A 25345-nucleotide genomic window follows, 5' to 3' on the forward strand; every position below is an offset into this window, starting at 1 on the left:
GTATTACATAACTTCTCTATCAATGCTATGGGGATGGACGTATTTAAATTCATGAAAAAGTCAATCAGAGAAAGTTAAAGAAATTATATTCACTAGCTATTACACTTATACTTATAAAACAAAATAAATAAACACTCTACCATCTAAATGATATATCAAAGAAGCAGGCTACTCACCTCAGCTTCACGTTTCCATTGTCGCTGCACTGGTTGTCAGTATCAGCGCTGAGGGACATAGGCCATGCTATCTGGAGGAGAGAATCTCTGATGATGATATCCCATGCAAAGTGCGGACCTGGGGGCTCGCAGATCCGTTCCGAGCGCTGCAGGCGACCCCTTCTACGAGTGATGCTGCGGCCAGGAAGTCTCGGAGTACATCCATCCATGATATTCAGGACAATTACCGAAATAAAACACGATGCACAATAACACACAACATATTCACTGTAGTCCTCTAAACTGAATTGTCACTGTGTTTAAATATCAAAGTTGTACGTGTTAAAAACCTATATGGTGATCACTATTTACGTTGATTATAAATTTATAAATTATATTCTTCGTATATTCAGTTATAAATTAAAATTTACGGGTTTAAATTACATTTAGCGTCTATTCTTAAAAAAAATTTATCACTTTCTTTAAAATTGTATTCTAAACTGCCTCCATTACTTTAATTGTTACATATTAAACTATTTGCGAAATCGGAATTATTTTAGAATAAGAAATAAAAATATAAGGGACGCTTGAATCACTGGGACAACTCAACAGTATTACCTGTTATTTCTTTAAGAATTTTATCTGCTCTTTTGTAAAAGCAACTATTAAATTATGACCCGTAAAATTCCCGCCTTACTTTCATTATCGTACGGATACGTCTGCGCATACAGATCAAAATTCTTACAAGCTGCTACAGTATGAATCACAGTTCACGCAAATTTCAAGAAATATTCGGACACCTTTTCACATAACAGATCTCCTGTCTCTCTCTCTAGAACTTTCTCGCTATCGTCGACAGAATTAAACTATAAATATTAATGATCCCAACACAGACTGTCTAGAAATGTCTTATCGCCGAAAGAAGATTTCAAAAATGTCAGATTGAAATAAAATGGAGATAAAAATTTTCCACTTTTAAACTGAAGAATTATTTAAACTGTCTTCAACATATTTATGGTGTTTTAATTTGTTTATATACGTACACACACACAAGCAAGAATGTCGTCTAATAATTTAAAACTATAATTCATACAGTTTTTCTTAATCAAAGTTTGTAACAATACGACAAATCTACGTAAACACACGGTGACGGGTCAGAACAGTGAGCATTTATACACGAGTGCTAAATGATCAGTTAAAATACCTAATTAGTCTCCAGTCAGTTAAACGAACGTTAAACTTTGTTAAGTACAGATGTACTCTTATAACGCTGTCACACAGCTTTCAATTTATTTCATGAGCACGGTATCTAACTCAGAAAACATTAAGTCATATTCACAAATACTACTTCAAACTTTAATATGAGCTGAACTCATTTCTGCTGTTAAAAGTTAAGTAACATTTTGAATAACAACAGTGTCAGTGTATTATTACGTATTATTAAGTCACTGGCTAATGTCAGTCCATGTCATAGATTTTACAAAGTTCGTAGAGCTATGTAACAAGGATCATGTCAAAATAATTCACGTCACACATCACACTCTTCACTCAATATATATCACCCTCGTATTTCCTTCGCTGTATTTTCGAAAGGACTATATGAATAAAAATATCGCTAGCATTCATGACGTCATTCTGGTGACTTCTTAATGCTGTCTTTCTGCATCAACATCACAGTCTGTTCGCATGTTTTCACAACAGAAAGACCACCAGCAGATCTTGGGAAGTCTGAAATGAAATAGGCACAAACACAGAATTAGACGTGAGGAGTTTGCTGCCTGGAAATATCCAGTTTCCAACAGTTTCAAAAAACATGTGAAGCATGAAAATATATCTGATTTACAGAAAGGGCAGTAACAGAGGTTACATACGTAAGCCGTATGCCACGATAACGGTCTTTTACTAACATCAGACTCGAATCCACAACAATACATAAAACTTGAAGGAAGAAAACAAGAAGAACAAAACTGAAGCTACACGAGTCTACGTGGCTGTTAAGACGCTGGAGTAGAGACCCGAGACTTAAAACTTTGACATGAATGGGGAGAAAAACACAATGTACGCACCAAAGATTAGACTCTTAAAGCCAGTAACAGGAGATAAATTACAGGATATAATAAATAAGGAAAGAAGCATACAGGAATATTCGCATAGGCTTTCAGATTAACCTTATAATAATATAATATATAAAATAGTGCAAATTAGTGAACATTTTCCTTTGTAATTTTAAAAACTACAGTGTTCTGGAAGATGGTTCTGCTTTCACCATCAGGTAAAACTCTACAATGTAAATCTGCAGGGTCACTTGGAAAAAGCTAATCCAGAATTACCGCACACACATAACACACAAAAGACAAAAGTTAAAAATTTACTCTCGTTGTACCAGTTAGAGTATCGCCCATCTGATTAACGGCGGTTAAAACCAGGGTGGCTACAAACGAAGAGATACGACCCTCTACCGCCGCATTGACCTTTTAACCTCCATTCCAGGGTTGCACACGTTTGGGAACTAGAAGGGACGACTCTCTCTGCTTCCCTCCGCCCGCACCCAATCTCCCGTCCTGTCACCCTGCAGTTACGCATCCCAGACGAGAGTCAGCAACCTCAGTCCTTGTCAATTCTGTACGACCTTCACAACTTGCTGCAATTTAAAACCTAGTCACAGAGAGAGGGCTTAAAGCGACTATATTTTATGAAACTGAACTTATTTTGCCCAAGCAAAATGAAGTTATGCTATAACATTGCAGAATTTGTGACAATAAATTGAAGTAAAACTGTCCCACTATACGTCATGCTGGTGTGTGTTGGGAGGGGGCATAGCTCCTACTCATTCTTGACCTCGGCACTAGATACGGGTGAGTGGACAGCATCACACCCTGGCAGCACTTTACCCCCGGGAAAGAACCCCTAAAACCACTGGATAGGTTTCTGGGTGGGCCACGGAGACGGTCTGGGCGAAGCGGCTAGAGGAAACATTCTCTACCCCTGTAGGGGGTTGAACACCGGTCTTTCGGTCCGTATTACTGACGTTTCGAATAAATACAACTAAAGTGTATGATATTTAGTAATAAAAATTCTATCAAAACTTTAAGATACAGTTTCCTCTGCATAGTTCCTTTTGCATCCGAAAGTCCGCTAAACAGACTAAAGAAAATATTTGAAAGTATGCATCAAGTTTAATGTTATTTTACGTTAGTAAACGAAGTATTTATCCCAATAAGCCATATGTTGAGTACAAGGGGAAAATGTCTCACGAATGAAATGAATATTTTTGTTGTTGTGCCCATTTTGTCCGTAAAGTATGATCCACGTTCCTTTAAAACTTACGCCATGGGTCCTAGACCCCAATTGCAATACGTCCTACACAGCTCTACGAGACAGAATCACCAGACAGCCTACAACCAACCCTTGCTGTGGCTGAATACATTGCTTTTTTTACGACTCATCCTTCTGTCCTCCCCCTATCTGGGTTTACTGTTTGATTCCAGACTTGCTGGCATCTATAAGCCTTAGGCAAGCAAAGCAACAACTAGTAGTTTTTTGTATTCCCCAGTCTCAAGACGAGCTTCTATTTTTTCCTTTCTTCGCCTCTTGTCCTTATTGTACACCGAAAGAATTCTCTGTCTCATCATATACGTGTGTCCATATACTTCTCTTTCCCACTTAATAACTTTCGTACCAACTTATAATTATGAATCTGCATGAAACTTTGTTATAGACTTCAACTTTGAAACTTTTACATTCCGATAAAGCTTTTCCATCCAAATGTATGGACTAAATATAATGTTAATATCCTTTTCTTACAAATTAAGAGAAAAAGAGGTAATTTCGACGGGGCATGTAGTCTGACTGGGGAAAATAGGAAATGCATATACAATATTAATCTTATAACCTGAAGGGTACAGACCACTTGGGAGAGGTAAATGCATTTTTAGGATAACATTTAAATAAATCCTAAGTGAAAACGGCGTGAGGATTTGCATTGGATTTGTGTGGCTCAGGACATCGTATTCTTGTGAACATGATAATGAATCTTGGAGACGTGGCAGATTTCTTGACCTCTGAACCGGAAACCATAAAGTTCATTATTATGTAACATCGCTCGCTCACAACAACCTTCTTGGGTTTAAACAAAATCTTCATCACATAGTTTCAAAATATTTCAGAAACATGTTCTTCCTTTAAAGGTATGTATAGGCCGAGTCCATAACGCTGTTTACTCAATTTGAATAAAACTGCCGTCAATTTTAATCCAACGAGTTAATAGTAAATGTAACAAAACAAACAGTAACTGCTGTTAACAAAATCCCGTTATAATTAGAAACAAATCTGATATTGGTAACACATAATAGAAGTGATTTGCCATATAATAAATTATTGATTGATTGGTTCAAGTAAGGTGTTTGCGGGCAATGCTACCCACTTAAATCTTAACAGTTCTTGTGCTACGCTGTTTAAGGCTGCATTGTGAAGACTGTAATGTTTGTCGATTCGATATGGTGGAGGTAGCAGTCACGACCCATTTAGGGCACTGGATGCAAGAGGTTATTACGAAACGCTTTCAGGATGACACAGCCACCGAGACTGAAAGCAACATCTCCAGTGAATTGCACACAATCTAGGCTCTATTCACGATGGCATCATTTTAGAGTATGAATATCTTCACCAAAGAGATTTCTTCTTCCTCCTTCATAAAGACTGGGTTTTTAAAACCCTGTCTGAAGTTTTAAAGCATTTCAATCCACTCCCTGTAAGTCCTGCATTTCGCCTTCTTCTCTAACTCTCGTTCTTCTGGAAACAGGTGTGTGTATGTAATTTTAGAAATCGTTACATCTTTAATTCTGTCTACATACTACCTTCTATGTTACTGATAATATTCTAAATCGTCTGAAAAATTTGTGAACCAAAATTATTAAGTCTATACATGATTTTTAAGATCCATTTTAATAGTACACTCAGGTATATGTCTTAAAAGTTCTCTCTTCCATTTAGGTGATCTTGTTAATAATTAAATATTCAAACAGTCTGACAAAGACAGGCGATGAAATAGTAGCCTCAGGTCAGATTCGTTGCGGACGAAGTGAAACCACGTGCAAGTTTCTGATCAAGTTCTTCGGTTTCCCTGCTAATCACCATTAAATTATTGCTCCATGTTCAACTAACACAGCCCCATGACTTTTGCGAAACCCCGTAATCAATTAACACGTTATTTTAATCTCATTCCTAAGTTAGGGACTTAGACTCTGACCCGGAATTTGGCCTGTTTCGGAGTAAAAGCAATTCTTATAAACAATTTATTTTCGCTTTTCTTAAATCATAGTAATGTTTCTTGGTTGATTAGTTGCTTCATGTGTCACTTAACAACGATTTGTTAATCGTAAATTTCGTAAGGTCTAAAGGGGAGGCACGTTTAAGTCATGTTTGATAATTTTTCGATACTGAGTCATTTTCCCTTCAAAAAAAATACATTAACACGAATAGCTTACTAAATATTATAATTACCAACTAATATTTTGGGATGGTCTCGTGAATTCTTTTTTAAACATGGAAATAATTGTAATATTAACGCAATTGGTGATAAACTTTAAGCGTCTACAACAAATAAGTCATGGAGACGTTTCATTTCAGATAAAAGCGGAAAATATGAGCTCAGTGCGTTTTATCTCAGTCACATCTCGCCTCTCTTTGGGAACGTCAATCGTGAAACTCTATGGTCCTCAAGTATAAATGCAAACAAGACTTCGCAGTTAGAAAAGCAGTTCTGTAAAATAATTTGTGGAGCGACGCTTTTACAAGAATGTGGCTATGGAAGTTAACAAAATACAACAACTTTCTTTTATTTTGAAGCGTCAGCAAATAACTTCAAAAGCGAGAATATAATCATCACCATGTCTGACCGTATGCCACAATTCGTTAACAGCTGGCCGGGTTTTAATCGGATGTCATATCACGGAATTTTAATACTATTTGTCGATACATTTCAATTCTTATTAAATTCGCATAACAATAACGGGAAATTTGCATGAAAACCTACATGCGTTTCTGCGATGGGAAATAAGAATATCAGGGCAAATCCCCAGGCAGACAGGCGCCAAACACCCCCGTCCATGCAAAGATCACTGACCCCACATAGCCCTGTTTTAAGTTCAAAGGATATTTAAGGACAAATTCTAGAAGCATCAGGAGAGGGAAGCCGCAAGTATTGTTAATCTGTGTGGACATTTCTTATTCAGCTCGCCTTTTTCACCTCTTTCCTCTGATCTACGCTTCCTCTTTTCCTCTCACGTCTTCCTTTCTTCGCCCATCTACCTCATGTATTTCTTTTCCCCTTGTTTCAACCATTCCTGTTTATTTCCCTTCTGCTCTTTTTCATTCTTTTATCTTGCCTTCCACCTCCCTTCTTTCCCTTACATTATTCCTTTACATTCTATTCATTCCACTCTATCTTTATTCTTCTATTTCATATTCCCTTTCTATTTGTTTAATGTAATGACCTACGTAACTTTGCTCTAAGGGTGTGAGAGGGTGACAAGTTGCAAAGACTAACAGGAATTACAAATTAATAATTACATAACTAAATGGCTTAATTATACGAAAAATGCTCAATAGCAAAATTACGCCAATACGAAATGTTCCAGACAAGACCGAAAAATGTAATCGTCCGTCAAGTACTCAGCTTTTTTTATATTTATTAGTGGGATACATACGAACGAATCTTATGTTTCTTTAAAAGCATAAGGGAAGCGGACTGAAAACTGAAAGTTTAAAAGATGCATGGTTTAGGAAGTTGTTACCCACAAAACTACACGACATCGCAACACAGAAGGCCACAATCGACATCACAGCCGTAAGAACTAGAAATCCCACAGAAAGCATCCACGTTTGTCGATATTCTTGAAGGAATCACAGATTTAGATTCGAGATCAAAATATGGATAGATATCTGGTTCATCCCCGCAATGAAGTGTGCGATTAAGTAATATCCCTCGTTCATGGGGAAGTGAGCCTTTCACAACATCACAAAAATCTAAAAATTACGAGTTAATAGGAGCAAGTTCTGATGAGAATGTCGGATGTAATAAAAGTACAAACTTCTAGAAGCTAGGATATAAAGTTATATATTCTTGAAGATCGGTGGTCCAACTGAATCCCTAAGATTCTAGGCACATTTCTGTTATGCTTCTGGGAGAAGACTGTACTCATGTCGCAGGCAACAGATAAAGAGAGAGAAAAGAAGAAATTGCATTTTTGATGGGATTCATACGTCCTATATTCAGACTACTTGGTGGCTTATCGGATAACTTAATAACTGCAATCATTATGCCCAGTCGAATGTAATGAAAGGGAGTTTCATACAGTCTGTTTTAAAGTATGAAGGATAAAACTTGGTGCGCCTTATTTTAATGTGACATGTCGGCATATATTTGGAAGGATTACGAACAACTTCTGTCGTTACAGTCCGTGAGTGTTTCCTCTCAGGAAATCAATCTTGGGCCAGTGAACGTTGAATCTTGATTTCCGGTATCACCCTCACACGAGTTTCTATTAAATGTTGCCCGCTAATCGCCTTCTGCTAATTTCTGCTGAATATAGATTATCGGTAATCGTTGTCAGATGACTTTCTAGTGAACCTCTCTTATAGAAGTCGATCTTTATTTCACAGAGATTTGTTGTTACAAAGGATTTGGCAAGCCGTTGAGAACAATTAAAGAACGTCGTCACAGTTAATTAGGATTCATTACGATTTCCTGTCTGCAATCTTGTATAAGTCAGTCTCGGCCTAACAGTTTTTATGACTCTTCATCTACAAAGCGAATGTGCTAAACAGGGCGATGAAGTGGAGGCCGTTCAGAGAGTCAGACACAACTGTAAAATCAGACTATTGTTACAAACTCAAATAACTGTGCTCTCTACAGGCAGTTTTAGAACATTGTTGCACTAATATATTTCTAAGTTATTGTTGTACAACGATGGTAACACATGGTTCCCACTGTTTCGTAACAAAATATTTCAAGAATTAAAAATCTGGTCCAGTTGTTGATAAAGACGCGACAGACAGAATGCGGGTCCAGAGTGTTCTTCGCTCACGGCAGAGCATGAAGAAAACCTGGAAAAGCCGACAAATATGGATTTCTCATGCAGGAATCGAAACTAAAAACCCAGAGTCCAAGCGAACCAATAACGTACAGGCCTTGATCAGCACAATTATTAGCATGATCTCGAAATTTAGTCTGGACTGAAATAGACAGTAAGGTTTATCCGTAGAAGATGAAAGAAAAGTTAGAACTTAACGTGTGTTATAATTAGATTTATAACGATATCTGTAAACGAACACCAAAGCTAATCACGTATGACAAAACGCAAATAACGCTTTTGCAAATTGAGGATTTGTTAGCCTATTCTTGGTTAAGTTCGAATTTAATTAGTACAGCTTCAATCGACTTTTATGCAAAAATCTGTTACCTATAAAAATTAGTGTATCATCTGGTAGGATAAGGGCCCACTTTTTAACGTTAATCTGCTAAAAGGAACCATTCACTAAGAGTAACGCCACTCCGCACTAAACCAAAAAACATAACACTTCACTGATCTTCAACTCATTTCATAATCCAGATTCGGGGACAAAGAACAAGTGACCTGATCTTAAAGTACGAGCACGCGGTCAACGAGAAATAAATTTTGGCAGACGCAGTTGATTAATTGACGCAACGCATCCAATCCATCAGCTCTGCCGACAGGGTCAGAGAAACCAAGTCTGACGCAAATTAACTGCATTCCTTTACAGAACACCTTTCGTGCCTAACCTAACCGACAATGACAACTTCCAACTGGGACCAAAAAACCTGAATGACCCAAACCAGATTCCGTTAAACGGGTGAACTACAGTGAGATAACAATTAATCGGTCTATTATCTAGATTGAACTAGAAATCTACTTATCGTGTCTATAAATGAAATGAGAGTGACAAGGACTGAAAGAGGATGAATTAAGGAGAACAAGGAACCTAAGGAAGAATTCAGAACAAAGACACCTTAAAGACAGTTACTCGTCTACAGGGCTCAACAAACCCACTAGTTTATTTGTCCGTGACGAGTAAAATTCAAAACCGGGAATTGGCGAAAATGCCAAAAACCTTATTTCTTCTATTATTATTTTCTCCCTCTGTTTTATTTCTCCACAGATGACAGTCAATTTAAAATCGGCGTATATATGAGCAGCTCTGTTACTACGACAGCAATGTTTTTAAACACTTGTTGTAGGTAAATAATAAGAGCGATTAAAATTAATCAGCACTGTTTAAATGAATCGTCTCTTTGTTTTATTTCTACTGTTCAGACTAGTGTACGTCACTTGAAATCAGTTTTCCGACGACATACGACGAAACTGAATGTCTCTTATGTAACGCGATGGTAATCAGACTGGTATGGGGTAATTAAAATGGCGTGGGTAGACACAGTATGTCTCATGAAGGAAATATCTTGCGAGTAGGATTTTTTATGACTATGCACTGAACCAAAATCTGTTGGCCCCTGCTCGCTGACAAGTAGATTACTAATGTATGAGATATATGTTATCTGGATACTTAACAGCCAAATAGTAACAAATATTACGGTGAGATGTTCATCACTCTCGCCAGAGATGGTTCGTGTCTCACCTATGGACTTTGCATTTTTGTTCTATTAAAAACCTTAAAAGTTGATGCCGAAATCGGATATTAAGAGTTGAAACTTCGGAATATAATTCCCAAGAATGGGTTAATTGGTAGATAGTTTGGTTAGTTGGTTCGTCGATTGGTTAGTTCAGGCTAAAATTAAAACGAGTACAATGGAATTAAATTGTGCGCGTTTCTGAACACCGAGATTTTCAGTGAACTTTCCGATTCGATTTTCTCTTTGTGATCCCCTGTTATGGATTGTATTAATAAGCCGTTGCCCAGCACTGATATGACCTCAACTTACGTGAATGTCAAACGCAGTCGAACGGGAAATCACTATTCAAACTAGCACATGAGCTGGAACTGATGCAGAATTCACACAGAGTGTTTCAAAACCGTGACTCTGTACATTCCATATTTGTCACAGATTAAATTCAAACCATCGTGGAGATAGCTGAGTGCCTGCAGTGCTGGCGAAGGGAAATCTCACAATGATATTTCTTATCAAATTTCTTGCCTTAAGAGTTGGCTCAGGTTAGGTTAGGTTTGGTTGAGATATGTTGGGTCGGGTTATATTAGGTTTCTTTAGGTAGAGTTGTTTATTTTTGCTAGTCATCATTAGGTTAAGTTGGATTAGGCTACGTTAGCTTAAATTAGGTTGGGTTTGGTTGGAAATGGTTAGGTTGTATCAGGGTAGATTGCAAGACATAAATGTTAAAAATTAGGAACTCATTGTCGGTTTACCGTTGCTAATCTGTATAGTTGTAAGAAACTAATTTAAATTAGATTAAAAAGAAGCATAATTAATTTCTATTTTTATACATGCATTGGCAAAATAATCAGATTACGATGCATTTTATAACATATTCAAAATTATCTGAAGCTTTCACGGCGACTAAGTATAACAAATTCAACTTGGACTAACAGCCGTGTGAGGTGGTTTAACGAAGAAAACACCAAAGTTTCGAGAACCATCTTCGTCCTCATCCTCAGGGTCGACGACGAGGACAAAGATGGTTCACGAAACTTTGGTATTTTCTCCATTAAACCACCTCACACGGCTGGTAGACTGAGAATTATTCATTAAATTTAAAACACTTTAAAATCAAATATTCTGCTGTGATGACGTGGTTAGTAATACAATTATGGCTTATATAATCGGACAGTGGCCGCAAATATCGAAACAAATGACGGTGTAGCAGGGTATGAGTTTATATCTAAACGTATAATTTAATATTTATCCAGTAAAACACTTTCTACAAAAACAAATTTCATAAATTTTGTTACTTATTTCACGAGTAATTTCTTAACTACTTTTCGCGACTGTAATCTTAAGACTTGCAAAGAATGCAGAAGTCCGAAGCGTTAAAGGCTACTGCATGGCAGACGCCATCCTTTCCTCCTCCACCCCACTTCCTCACCCCGCAAGTCACAAGATTACAATCGAAAACAGTACAGCCAATTATATTTGTTGTAATTTACGCACGATTCTGAGATAAGAAGTCTTTCTCACAACCATACAAGACAGTCAATAAGCAAACTCAGACACATCATAAACCTCACTTATTATGTTATCTACTTGTAACAATCTTGGGTCGTCCTAATGGTAAAAAAATTCAAAACGAACAAATATAGAACCAATAACACAAATTTACAAATGTAACCTACAACATTTAGAGTTCTTAAAGCTGAAGATGGAGGTAGCATGTTCGACAGGAACGTTAGTATCTATACATGGCGTCAGAACCCAGAATGCCAACATCTGCATCTGCACTGTCATGAATGTCTCAAATTTCATATAGCAAATTATATATGTTTAATATACATTACATACCCTTCGTGTACGATAATGATACTAGGTGTAAAATAACAGAAAATGTCCCATATTCTTCACCATATTTCAGACCACCAACAAGTATCTTCACATAAATCGTATAAGAACAGATAGGTCGACAGTTTATAGACGTCATACACGTTATCGTCTATTGACACTGACCTTACCCACACGAAACTACTCCGTACACATGTCTAATGCTGTAATTCACATACACAAAGCAAAGTTTAACTCAAGAGCAGAGACAAACATAACAATACGAGAGTGACCCTCAAACTGTGTTCTAGCGGCCCCTGCCCGTTCTTGGAAGATCACTCAACACAAACACTAGACAAGAAATGTCACACGGAAACTCATATGAATGACGTTAGCTCTACCCCGGCCAAAAACAGGAACAGACTCGTGTTGCCCTGTTAGACGCGACGTAGGAATGAGTAGTGAAGTTTCCCACCACGCGGGAATCACCTCTTCAATGCGCCTGCTCTCACAAGTGGAGAGCAGTAGCCTTACGCATGGATCGCGTTGTAGCAGCCTGCATCTGCACAGACAGAAGCGATACGTAAAAAAAAACTAACATCTGTTTTTGTGCACCTGTCCGTTTGTCTCTTGCTAGGGATGATACGCTAAGGTAAGTAGTTTCATGCGGCAAAGTTTTTGCTGAGAAATTGATAGTTCCACAGTTGGTCAACAAATTTCCCGTCTTTTGTGAAATTCAAAATAGTCCTTCACTAACCATCCTTTCGTGACCTATCTTTCATCTCGCCTGAGCCCTAAAAAGTATATTTTCTTCATATCTGTCTAATAAAATTTTGAATATGCATCTCACGTCTCGTATACATGCTATATGACTCGTTCATTGTATGTTCCTTTATTTTATTGCCCTCATAATACTTCGCTAAGAGTACAAATTACGAAAAAAAACTCGTTTTTTAATATTCTCCAGGCTTTGCTAGAAGTGAAGTAATCCATCTACTTCAAATATAATAGCCAATGTCCGTTACGCACGACTTAACAAGAGCACCATTTCTGCGAAAGAAATTGAAGAACGTTGTGACGGTGGCGACTCTGGTAGCAAGAAATGCAGAGTAGGTTAAGGTGACACCTATAGTAGGTCTAGCGGAGGCTGAATTCTGGCGGTCTGTTTGGTGTTAGTGCGTTCTGCAGAAATTTGGCTTAATTCGCTGTGAAGATATTTTTAAATTTAATTTAGTTTAGAATGCGTTTTATAAATGTATTTTCTAAGCGATTTGCAAAGATAATGCTGCAATAAATTCTATTATTGTTCAACACAAAAGGTTTAATTGCCGTCAAATTTGAAGGGTCATACGCTATCACTAATCAAATTATTTTTTTTACCACTTCAGGGCACAGGCAGATAGATGGATGGATGGGTGGGTGGTTGTACGGTTGGGTAAAATGGATAAGACTGTAGACGTACGACATAATAGACAGAATAGAGGAATATGTAGACAGACAGACAGACACACAAAGTAGAATAACAAACCGCCAAATAAATGAGTGGGTGGACAGATGGTTACGACATAATGCACAGACAAATGGTCGGACGTACGCACAGGAAGACGAATAAATGGATGGTGGATGGGTAGGTACAGAAGCAGCTAGAAAGGATAGGATATCGCGTGTATACTGCTCTTCTTGCATAACTTCTTTAGCCTCTCAAGAAGGATTCTACTCCACGGAGATGGAAACCGAAAGTGTTTTCTCGTACTCCCTACAGCTGCACCATTACACTCAGTACATCTGGGTTTCATCTCAGTTAACAAACTTAAGCTAATAAAAACACGGTCGCCTGTGCTGACCAATTTAATCAAGCGGGCAGAGAGAACGGCAGGTTAATGTCATTGTTCCCAGCGTTTCCTCCTGGTGCAGTACATTAATTTTAGAAACAACTTCAAACCATGAAAAATGAGACAAAGCACTCATCCAAGTCCATACGCGCATAATCCAGGAAGAGAATATGAAACATAACCCCTTGTCTATAAGTTGACCTTACTTGATTTTTATACCGTACGATTAGAATTCTTTAAACTGCCCGTGTCCTCGTCTCCAAAAACGATAACAGTGCTAATGAAAAGAACATGAATATTGCAGCATCAATAAATGGCTATCGACAGGTAAAATGAAAGCATAAACAGGAGGAAATGTGCTTGCCACGCACGACTAAGAACAAGAAATTCAACATGACATAAATTTTCCTTTGAGAACTAATATGACCACAAAGACGACAAACGTTAACAGAATACCCAGATTTCAAAAGCATGTTCATTACTACAAGTTACATAATACACACGAAGCCACTAACAGTATTACAATAAAAACTGCGCTAATGAAGCAAATCAAACACACCCAAAATGAACATTCTCCACTTTATTGGAATGACGGAGCATTACTTATTAAACGATCATAACACACTATTGGCAAGAAAAGAGGGAACAGATATTTATGTGCTAAAAAACAATCCACAACAACGGGATCAATGCAATACCTAATAGGAATTCGAATCTTCTTAAGCTTAAATTTCAAACACTTCGATGTCGTCTTTGAAATGTGAAGACAATATTCCTAAAATATTTTACGGGAACGTAAACAAACTTAAATTTTATTTTTAAAACAAATGTAGATATTTCTTAAAATTAAAGCTAAATTTATTCAGTTGTTTGCTTTCACATCATGATGAAAGTAGACCTTGCTTCCAAAACTTTGAATGCTTTTAAATTTACAGACGAAGGAAGAAGAATGTGCTTAAGTTTAACTTCGAGAAAATATCTTCTGTTTATCACTATTTCTGTTACTTGTCGCTCTAAACTACAGTAACTGATACGTCGTAAAATACATAAGTCAAATGTCATTCAGTCTGCACACTATGTTAACAAAATACGTAACTTGTCCTGTTAAGTTAATTCCTTTATTTCGAGTCCAGCCAAGTGCAATTTCAGACAAGAAACGTAAAATGAAGACCGAGGTTTCGATAACGCGCCGAACCAACGCAAACCGCAGGGACTTTAACAGGTAAGTATTCAGCTTTTGTGGAATTTTCACTGAAGGAATGAAACCGAAGTATGCTAATCCTCTTTGTCAATCACGAATTCCACATGAGCTGAAATGCTCGTAGTTTAACCAGACCTTCAAGAGCGTCTGTCTCCAACGGTCAACAAACAATTGTTGCAAAGCTCAGATGGGAACACGGCACCATTACGCTACATAAATATCGCAAGAACGTAGTTGCAGCAACAGTTAGTCCAACACAACACAGCTTTTCCCAAGCGACAGAATTGTTGACATCACGCTAAGCAACAGAGACGAGGCTACACATTCCTGATAATTCGAACGATGGATTTACACATACACCAGATACTTGCATACAGTTTCAGACTGCACTAGCAAAAATGGTAAAAGAAAGCAGCGAACTCAATATAGGAATGCTTTTATCTTTGTTTACTTACAAAACTTTATTTGGATCGATTTATTCTATAATTTCATTTACACACGCCTTCGTCATATAACGCTGAAGCCCTCAGCGTGAAGGTACGTAAATTTAATACCGTATTAAGGTCACATTAACACATCTAGTATAACTGAAATATTGTTATTTTACATCTATACTCAATAATTTCACTTTGTATATATTTAATTCACTTGTAACGACATGTTTCGTATTGTAAACCCAACTAAAGGCAATAATTTTCTTTCTCCGTGTAACTGCGTTGCTATTACGTACTTGAATTCTGTTATAACCCAAAACATTCAATAGTAAGTGAATTAAATATAGGATTCAAAGTGAAATTGTTGTCTATAGAGGAGGAATAATAATATTTCAGACAAATTTCACATTACGCTCCTGTATAATCTCATTCCATCAAGTATAACTCAATTCGGCACCACCACGCCACCATACGTCTGCATGGTGTGATGCTTAGCTAAGCATCAGGGGCAACAGTTTACCGTCAGCCTTTACCTTATAATAAAATAATGCACTTCTGCAACGGATATGGCGAAGCTTCAAGTCGAAATGAGAGAAGTGGGTGGACATAAAAAGTGAAATATCGTAAAGTTAAATTCAGCATTTGATCTGAATTTAGTATAAATGCCGTTACCACGGAAATGAGCGTAGCAATTCGCTGTTTGCAGTGTAATGAAACGTTTGATAATGTGTGACGATACTAGAGTGTTCGTATTTAATTGTCCCGTTCACAGGTGGCAGTAGCAGCGCAGCCATTACAGTTAATGAAATTTGTATGCGAAAATGACGACCACAGTGATCAGAGGGTGGAAAGGAGCTAATAGTCGGTCGCTTTAAACTGACATCAAACCCACAACGTTCGCTTATTAAAATAGCAGCTACACTGATACACCTCGCTGATGTAGTGGAATAGTAACTCAAGTGGAAAGTGCATCGCCAAGCTGTGTGTGGCGCATCTGTCCACTCATTCCGACTATGCTACTTGTCCGTTGTTTATGTAACGACGCTTTATCAATTGTGTAGGCTACATAACTGCGAGTAGGGATGTTCTTACGAATGATTCATTTTGAAGCTTTGTTGGCATATTTTACGGTTCTGTCTCCACATTACCTCTGGCGGATCGAGAAAATCTACAACAAAGTTACGTCATAGCTTAGAATGAAACACAGGTACTCAGTGAATAAGAAGAAATGCAAATTTATATTTATATAACATGACATAAAATATAAAACCTTTTTAAAAAGTATCTTGAATGAAATTACGATAAAATAAGTAAGACATGCTCATTAGAGTATTCGTTTATAACACATCCCTCGAAATATGAACTAACCAGGTTAAATTTACCTTTCTAATCACAGACTATATATATTTCGTAAATGTGGGTATGGCCTAATATACTAGTTCAAAATGTCCTGCGTCTATTTCCATTCTTCCTTCTCATTCAATAAACAAGCGTAGGTCTGTTCGCCCTGATCATGCGGCAACTTCTCCGACATGCGTGTGTGGCATGTAGCCTAAACACTATGTGGCAGGCGATTAGTTCTTTTTGAAAGAAATAAACCGTATTGAGGGAATGACACGTGAATAATTTTAAACGTATCAGTAAACGAGTAAACGTACAACTAATTCAAAAGCTTCCGACATTACAAGTATATGATTATGCTAATTTTATCAATTCTCCATTTACGTAATCTCCACTGGAACGAACAATTTTCTCAGCACATTCTTTATAAGCAGTTAAATAAATAATAAATTCGAGAGGTACTATTAATCTACTTCCTTTCTTATCAGAAAAAAACTGACTTGGGGTACCATCTTTATGTGTACGTCTGTCCATCTAATAACTGTTGAATCAAATAATTAAATCTTACAATAATTGTTATGAACGTCATGTCAGAAAGTGTCAATGCACATTTGTGTATTTTATTTATTACCTCCTATCAACAGCATCAGACTCTCGAAGTGGGATCTACTCGAGCGACATTTAACGTAAGGTTCGGATACATTACGTTGTATGTTGCATAATTTCGAAAAATATGCAACTTAGGTTAAAGCAGTCGATAATTAATAATAAAAAATCACGACGGTGTGAAACCTTGATTTTATGTTTCAAAATTTAATGTCTTAAGAATCCGTTCTAAAGAACATTATCCACAGAAATATATAACTGAATAATATAATTAAATTTTAGTTACTGTATTATGAGAAGATAATTAGTAGTTTCTGGAACTTTATCTTTAAATAATACACTTTTAAAAACTTGAACAGATGACGGTAATTGGGCCGGTTAATTACGTTGTGGGACTACGTAACGCGACGTAATCCACAGGACCACCTACGTTCTCATGACGTAATCAACGTGTAATTGCTACCGACGGCGGGACAGGAAACAAGGCACACAACTCGATGGGGGAGGGGGAGCAGGGTACCGACTCCCCCACTCCACCCCAGAATGACCAGCGTTGATGAAACTGCCTTAATAAGATTTCGTAACATATTCTAGTTCAGGCAGTCTGATTCGTTTATTTCTGTAATAAGATTAGACTCTCCTCACAGCAAGGTAACTGGTCAGAGGATTTCATGCTTACAAAATGTAACTAAATTACCTTAGTTCTGTTGTCATAGACTCAATTATTTAATTGTCCTAAATGAGTGTGGATTCTTTTTCGGGGGGAGTGAGTTATATAAACAAATTTAGCACGTTTGTTACAAGTTAGAGAGACATAAAATGACCAGTAAGCTATCAAGGACCAAGCAGGTTAGTGTAGCTATATTCTACGGGTCAATTTTGGCTGACCTGCCAATTATATTGAATTCTTCGTGATTTTCTTCAGTCCGTTTAGATAAATGCTGAAAAATACCCTCACATAGGCCACTGTCGCCTCCTTATAAACTCTTACACATACCACAATTCATAATAACCTCCCCAGCGATCAGACTGAGATTCAAACTGTGTAGCTCCCGAATTTTCTACCGTGCTGCTGCACCAAGTCGTTTAGTCTGACATATAAATTGCATAACAACTGCAACCACAGTCACATTACACACTTTATGTAATTGAAAATACAATGTGGATATTGAGTAATCTCCGTGGAAATTGTATACATATAGAGTCACATGAAAAGTCGGACAATTTATTAGAAGGGGTAAGCGCTGATTTACGATTCATTGTTAGAAAATTCTACTCAGAACTGTTTTGTCCTTCTTGACTTAAATCACGAAAAAAAGACTTAGTTTTCGAACAAGTAAGAATCTTGAGATAAAATATAATATGAAGGCTTCCATCAATCATTCACAGAACAAGTAGAGACGACAGGTCATCACTTCCTTGCCCCGACTGTCAGCATATTGAGCGGAAAGTTGACAATGAATTCGCTCGAGATTTCACAAAACAGCCAATAAAAGTGTCAAAGGACGTTCACCAAGAGCAAACCTATTTAAAATCGGATTTATGGCATGAGCTTTTCTTTTGATTAACGAGCCTCCAAGATCTTATTGTCGTCCTTCCCCGGTAGTACGACGGAGGAACGGGGGTTTTCAAGCTTCTATATTTTTTTAAGTTACATGAAAAATAGCAGCAACAGGAAAAATATAAGGACGTAAAAAATCGCAAAATGAAAATAAACCATGTAAGATTTGAGGTTTTCACAGCGGTGAGTATGAAGATTTCTGTCTTCTGGGTTGTTGCGCCGTGTAGTCTGGTCGATGTTATCCAACGTTTCGGAGGTCATACTGCCTCCGTCATCAGGCCGATGAGTATGAAGATTTCCGTCTTCTGGGTAGTTGCGCTGTGTAGTCTGGTAGATGTTTATAACGTAATCTGAAAGAAAATTGATACTGAGAATCTGGACGCAATCTGTCGCGAAAGGTTAACTGATTCATATGGATCAAATATAAGCTCTACCTTTTCACGAAATAGAAAGTTCATAAAGTTTCTAAAAACTAATTCATCATGTAAATAAACTGTGTTATAAAAACCCAGTTGGATGTCCGCTGCTTTGATGTGTGTTCGGTTGCTTTCAGAGACCTAGAAGTTCTCATAAATCCGGCCTGACACAAAATATCCCATTTTACAATTCCTGCTACCATTAGGCATCTCTTAAAATTGCTTCTAATATTGATAATAAACAAGTTTAAATAACTTAAAAGACATTATACGTAACACGGCTGACATTTTCTTGTGTTAAATTGAAGAAGATGTAAAATACATAAGGGAGGAAAACGAACAAACCTGTAAGAAACGAGTAAGTAAAGAAAAAAATTGATGAAGAATGAAGTTGAAAATAAATCCCCGTTGACTTCCAGTGGGATTGCGTTAATAAATTTCATAAAATATAGATACCGTGTTTCTTGATTTTGGTAAATATAACAAAATACAATAAAAACGCTGTCTGAGACTATGCAGTGAAATTTTAATAGTTTTATTATCTTTACAATAACTGGAAATTATATTAACTACAAGCTAGGCAATGTATGCACGGCGTAACTCTGGTGCGTCCAGTAGTTTACTTTTGATTCATGAATGATGTCTTTTAATACTTCCTTATAAGCAACAAACAGACGAGATTGGCGAGCAATGAACGCCAATACAGCACGATACAGCATAAAAATCGAATTTATTTAGTTTCGTTAAAATCCGTAAAACACGAGGAATAAGTTTATCAGGAATAAATGTGTTTCATGATACCTCAAAACGTTCTTCGGTACATTTTCCGCTCCAGTAAATATTTACCTGTTTAAAGAAGAGACAGGTTCAGGAAACCATGTAGGTATTCCTGTAAGTCGATTATTGTTGTCCGATGTTAACCGTAACATAAATTTGTCAGCAAATTTTAAAATGAACATAGCTGTCTTCTGGGTTGTAGCGCTGTGTAGTCTGGTAGAATTTTACTAACGTTTCAGAAGCCCTTGCTGCCTCCGTCATCAGGGCAATCGACAAAATCACCTCTATGAAAATCTTAATTCCTATTAAATGTTATTATAACTATCGAATAGCATTTTTGTAATACATTCAGCTGTTCCAAATTTTTGAACAGATAGACATGCTGAAGCTAATAAAATCATTCTTGTCACTTCACTGCGATTGGGCCTATTAAAGGGCTGGAGAAATAATATAATTATGGACTTCACGATTTCTACTCTTCAGCTAATACTATTTTGGTGATTAAGACAAGAAAGCTGAACTGGACGAGGCATGTATCATGCATGCATGATTTTGCTCGGAAAAGTAATTGTTCTTTAGTCATACATCCAAAATACGAGGCTGCCGAGAAATTCAAGCGATACTTCCCTTTGTGAATAATTTTATTTTATGGGGGTGGGAGTATGTGAATATTCATAAAGCCCCAATTCACCGACGGTTCACAATTTGAAATACTGACATGTTTGCTATCCTAATTATAATTCTATCGCTTCCATCAACACACAACTGAGCTTTGGCCACGGTCGCCTCTCTCTCGCTCCAGTGACGTCACATTACGTATCGTACGTCACGCAGCAGATGTGTGACAGAGACAAAAGAACAATACGTTCCGTAATTGGACCGCAGCGTAGCTGCTAATGTGACCCTCCCACCCTTTGTTGCGAGATGTCCCGGAGGCAGATCTGTCAGGTCAAACCATGCTTCCCTTTTGCGAAGTAAAACACTGGTGATTTTTTTTTTTGTAAAAACTCTGTCAAAAAATTTTCTGTTATTTTTGGCCCAATAGACCCTAATACGATATATAACACAATCAGACATTCATTTCGCATACACATTGTAAATGTTTCTATGTGGATATCAGAGCTTTTGGTCAATCAATAATTTTCAGAGTTTAAAAATTTCGGTAAATTACTTCTACAGATATAAAGACAGTCTTTATGATAACATAAACTATAAGAAACACAAAAATTAGTGTAAAACAGTATGTAGAAATACTGAACAATGGAAGAACCAAATGTACTTTGATAAAGTATCAGTACGCTAACGGACATTTGACGACCGCAAGGTGTTCAGATGTCCAGGTTGTTGGCACTTCAGCGGCTGTGAGACGTCACAGATAGTTCTTTATGTGCATTTAATCCTAGGTTTATTTAAATTGCCAAGACCAAAATGATTTATTTCTGAAGCTGTGGAATAAATTTCGATTAAATTTGGTATTGGCTTTAGTAGTAAAAAAGACAGATTGTATTCCTGGTGTCGCAGTCCAGATGATCACAATCCAAAGCTGTCTTACTATTTTAATTTTAACTCGTATTTATCGATTATAACCCTACTTTCGAAGAAGCTCAGAACTAACCTTTCAATTTCTCTCAAAAAACTTACAAATGTTATTAAATGATGCTGTTATATTTTAAATCTTTTTCTATAGCCTATAGGGAGTATTTAATTTCATATACGGCGATGTTTTACTTATACAAGATATAGACTATAACTTTAAAGCAATAATTTATCCTATATCTGCAATAACCGATTTATACTGAACACAAACAAACGCAGTTGACAATGGAATATAAAAATCGTAAATAATAAATATGGAAAATACATTTATTCCACTTTGTAGTAGGCTACAACTTTTGTTTGTTGTTGAGTAGTGCATACTTACATGAGAAGCTTCTCATTACAAAGATTGCTTCATTTATCTACAAGTCTCCTGCTTCAGTTTAGTCCTATATATTATACGATATGCTGGAAGTAGCTCATTACTCAGCAAGAACAAAGGGGATAGGGAGCCAGCCGGAAATTGCTTTTCAGCCCAGTAGTGAAATTCCCACTTCACAAAATCTCTAGCCCACACATAACACCGCAAACAAAAACAGTCTCTGAATCTTGCCTGATTACCACAAAAACAAAACACATCCTACATGCTAATTCTACGTCATATACATTATTTCTATTGTTACGTCCAGAAGCCGCGCTGTACAGAATTTCAGGTTCTCACGACGATGAGTGTGAAGATAGTTATATTCTGGGTTGTAGCGTCGTGTACTATGACAACGTTTCAGAGGTCGTTGCTGCCTCCATCATCAGGGCGATCATCATTCATCGCCTTGATAATGGAGGCAGCAAAGACCTCTGAAACTTTGGTAATCTTCTACTAGACTACACGGCGCTACAATCCAGAAGACAGCCATCTACATATAAAATTTCGATCAGGGCACCTGAACAGAAGATTTCTGCCAGAAATTCTTAGTGTACATGAGAATATAATAATGGGCTTGAGGAGTGGGCAGTTTTCATATGGCTCAAGACAAGTTATGGGCTTTCATGAATACGATAATGAAGCTTGGGGTTGAATAAACGATGTTCGTTGAACTTATTTGAATAAATTCTCACGCGACAGTCACTTAGTATGCTTATAATTTTTATAATGTTCGGCAAAAGACTTCTACCGAACTCCACTACAGAGCACAAAGTTTCAGCTTGGCTAGCATTTGCTACCATCTAACGGGGTGAAGTTAAACTACATGATCAAAAACTAGAATTGCTAATCGTCGACACCATGGATACCAACGCTTTGTCAATGAAGAAACAGACAATATTCAACAGTTCTGAAAGTGTCAGTGAATAATGCATAACTGCCCTAAAATTGTCAGGTTTGAACTCCAGCACATTCATAGACACTGTTAGGCCGGTTCTTAAACAAATAGCTTTCAACACCATTGAATTAATAAAGTGTTAATTTTATTTCTTCAACTTACTCAAAGGAACACAGCTTTACTGCAAGGTCAAGAATAGTTTCTTGTATATGGTTTCTTGGATGCACAGTATTTTATATAACGGTGTTTAATTTGTATATTTAACTAGGAGATTTTAATATGGCGATCGCCTTGCTAATGGAGGCAACAAACACTTCTGAAACGCCGGTAATCTTCTAAAGACTACACGGTGCGAAATACCAGAAGACAGCCATTTTGGCAAACTACGTTTTCGAAGGGTCTGGCAAAACCGTACAGGGTCATTGATCCCACAGAATTTCTTAAATGAAGTAATCACGTTCACAAAAGAAACATTTTAATTTTTTTTTAATTTTCAAATAATTTTAATATTCAACACAATAAGCAAGAAATTTTTAAAGTTGAAAACACCAGTTTGTTTCAACGCGGAAATAAGCTCTGAACGCATCGTAATAATTTGTGGCGTTTTAACACGTCCAGTGAGACAAAATAACTAAAAGAATGTGTATTCTTCTCTTCAGAGAAAAATATTATCTCTCAGACAACACATTTCAGGAAATAGTGTGTGTCACAGGCGACCAAAAACCTGAAAAACACACCTATATCCGTTGGTTATTTGTTGACGCTTCCAAATCGGTATGTTTATGCCTCTAATCCACTCTCTAAGAATTGATGGACTTTTCTCCTCTGAATGAAGTTTGTCCAGAAAGATCAACTAGAACTATCCTTATTCCACGACAGTAATTCATGAGTCTCTCTGGGGGAATATCGGCCATGGTGAGGTGGAACGAGAAAAAAGAGATTGATGACCACATCGATTTCCCATATCCAGCGGGAATTGTAATGTTCCCTTGCCTCTAATCCATGTTGCTGCAAACGTATGGAAGAAGACGTCACTTTGTGTTTACCGTGTCTCTGAAGCTGACATCCTTCCGACGCTGAAATATCGACAAGCGTCGACATTATTAATAATGTTTATGCAAGAGACAATCTATAAGTGTCTCAATAAGTTATAAACCGGAAAATTTGAGGCAATGCAGGACATGATGGTTCAGTCCCAGAGAGGGAATAAATCTGAGTAAATACAAGGTAAAAAGAAGTCACTGATGAACGACAAAATAATACACATCAACTGTGTCTTCTGTAAGTTATAATTGAAAAACCTCCACCCACACCACGGTACGCACATAACACGGACGTTCATCAACTCGCGTAGTAGTTTCTTAACATTTTAATCGCAATTTCCTCTTCAATGCCTTAGCACTGCACCATTAGGGAGTATAAAAGAAGAGAATGTGAAGTTCTGGGCATTCAAAATCTCGGAAATAAATGGACTACATTCACTTCGGCCTCCTACGGTGAAGAGAAAAATACGTCGGTAAATTACCAGAATACACGGCGCCATGGCACTACAACCAAGACAGCCATCTTTGAATCACCGCCGTAAGATAAGATACTACTTAATCATTCTATGCCGTATGTTTTACATTCTAATGAACCGTTTAGGCACTGGTGAGTAATAATTTTATTTGACTCGTGATCTAAGACGTATTCAAATTTGACCACATCTACACAATGTAAATTTATCTATTATACAGTTTGTTTCATAACTTACCCCATTTGCACAGCTCTCTGCCATACGACTCGTTCTGGCCGGACAACATGTCGCTCCATATTGAAGGTCAAAGAAAACATGAAGTCCCTAAAGCACATTATAACGTTTTAATGCACCAAATGTTTCCCACACGTAGTGCGTAATGTACTATCACACTCTGCCATACAGATATCTTACGGCTTCCACAAAATAATATCAAATTTTAAGACGTTTCATAACTTCGTGCCAACTTCCGCCTCATCAGCTCCGAACAAACCTACTCGCGGGTTATTCTTCGTCAGAATTCGGTTGATAGTTCGGAAGTATTCCAAAACAAAAGCTGTAGAGATATGCTCGTTGTAGTACCAACCCTGTAACTCTTCATTGAAGTGCGATTTGTATATAATTTGTATTTATAGAGTTGCTGCGCTTCGATTCCCGTATAGTGTTGAGGGCTATTTTTTTAATCATCGCGTCCCGTTGGTTGAAATAAATACATACACACTTTTATATTTGCATGTAATACCCCTCTTGCATGCTTCGTGTGCCTTCCACTGTATCCTTCTTAATGTAATGGCACTGACAAAGTTAGGTGGATAATAAGATTTATAAATCACTTCTTTATATAATCTTCTCTACTCCTTTGTTACTTCTTGCCTTATTCACTGCACATGCCATGAGAATAGCAGGTGCATTTCGTTCTACAGTTAGTGTATTTAACCCGTTATTCAGAGAATGACGCAATTGGCAATTCGGGAACAAACATATTAACTGGGAAGATCAACCACTTGTCTACCTCTTAGTTTGCATCACAGTACTTTGTTAACTGCGATGTTATACTAAGCCAAATCATGAATGGTTATGAACGATGGAGCATGTAGAAAGCTCTGTCCCATCAGGGCCTATACAAAACAAGAGTGCCAACCACTACACAGCAACATTTGGTGAGTAAATAGTATATTATTAACATC

At 37.2% G+C, this 25345-nt stretch overlaps 1 long non-coding RNA gene across 1 annotated transcript in view; it reads right to left on the reverse strand.

The window, feature by feature from the left end:
• The window catches only part of LOC110835205 (uncharacterized), a 54251-nt gene extending 29034 nt beyond the window's left edge, over positions 1 to 25217 (reverse strand). The window contains exons 1-2 of the long non-coding RNA XR_015535758.1: positions 24396 to 25217; positions 177 to 1883 (exon numbers count right to left, since the gene is read on the reverse strand). This is a non-coding gene — a long non-coding RNA (uncharacterized LOC110835205). The remainder of the gene's footprint in view (positions 1 to 176; positions 1884 to 24395) is intronic.
• Between the last annotated feature and the right edge of the window lie 128 nt (positions 25218 to 25345).

This window comes from Zootermopsis nevadensis, unplaced genomic scaffold, assembly GCF_977971745.1.
Source record: "Zootermopsis nevadensis isolate Lab colony 2312 unplaced genomic scaffold, Znev_1.0 Znev_ptg000002l, whole genome shotgun sequence".
Classification (NCBI taxonomy): domain Eukaryota; kingdom Metazoa; phylum Arthropoda; class Insecta; order Blattodea; family Termopsidae; genus Zootermopsis; species Zootermopsis nevadensis.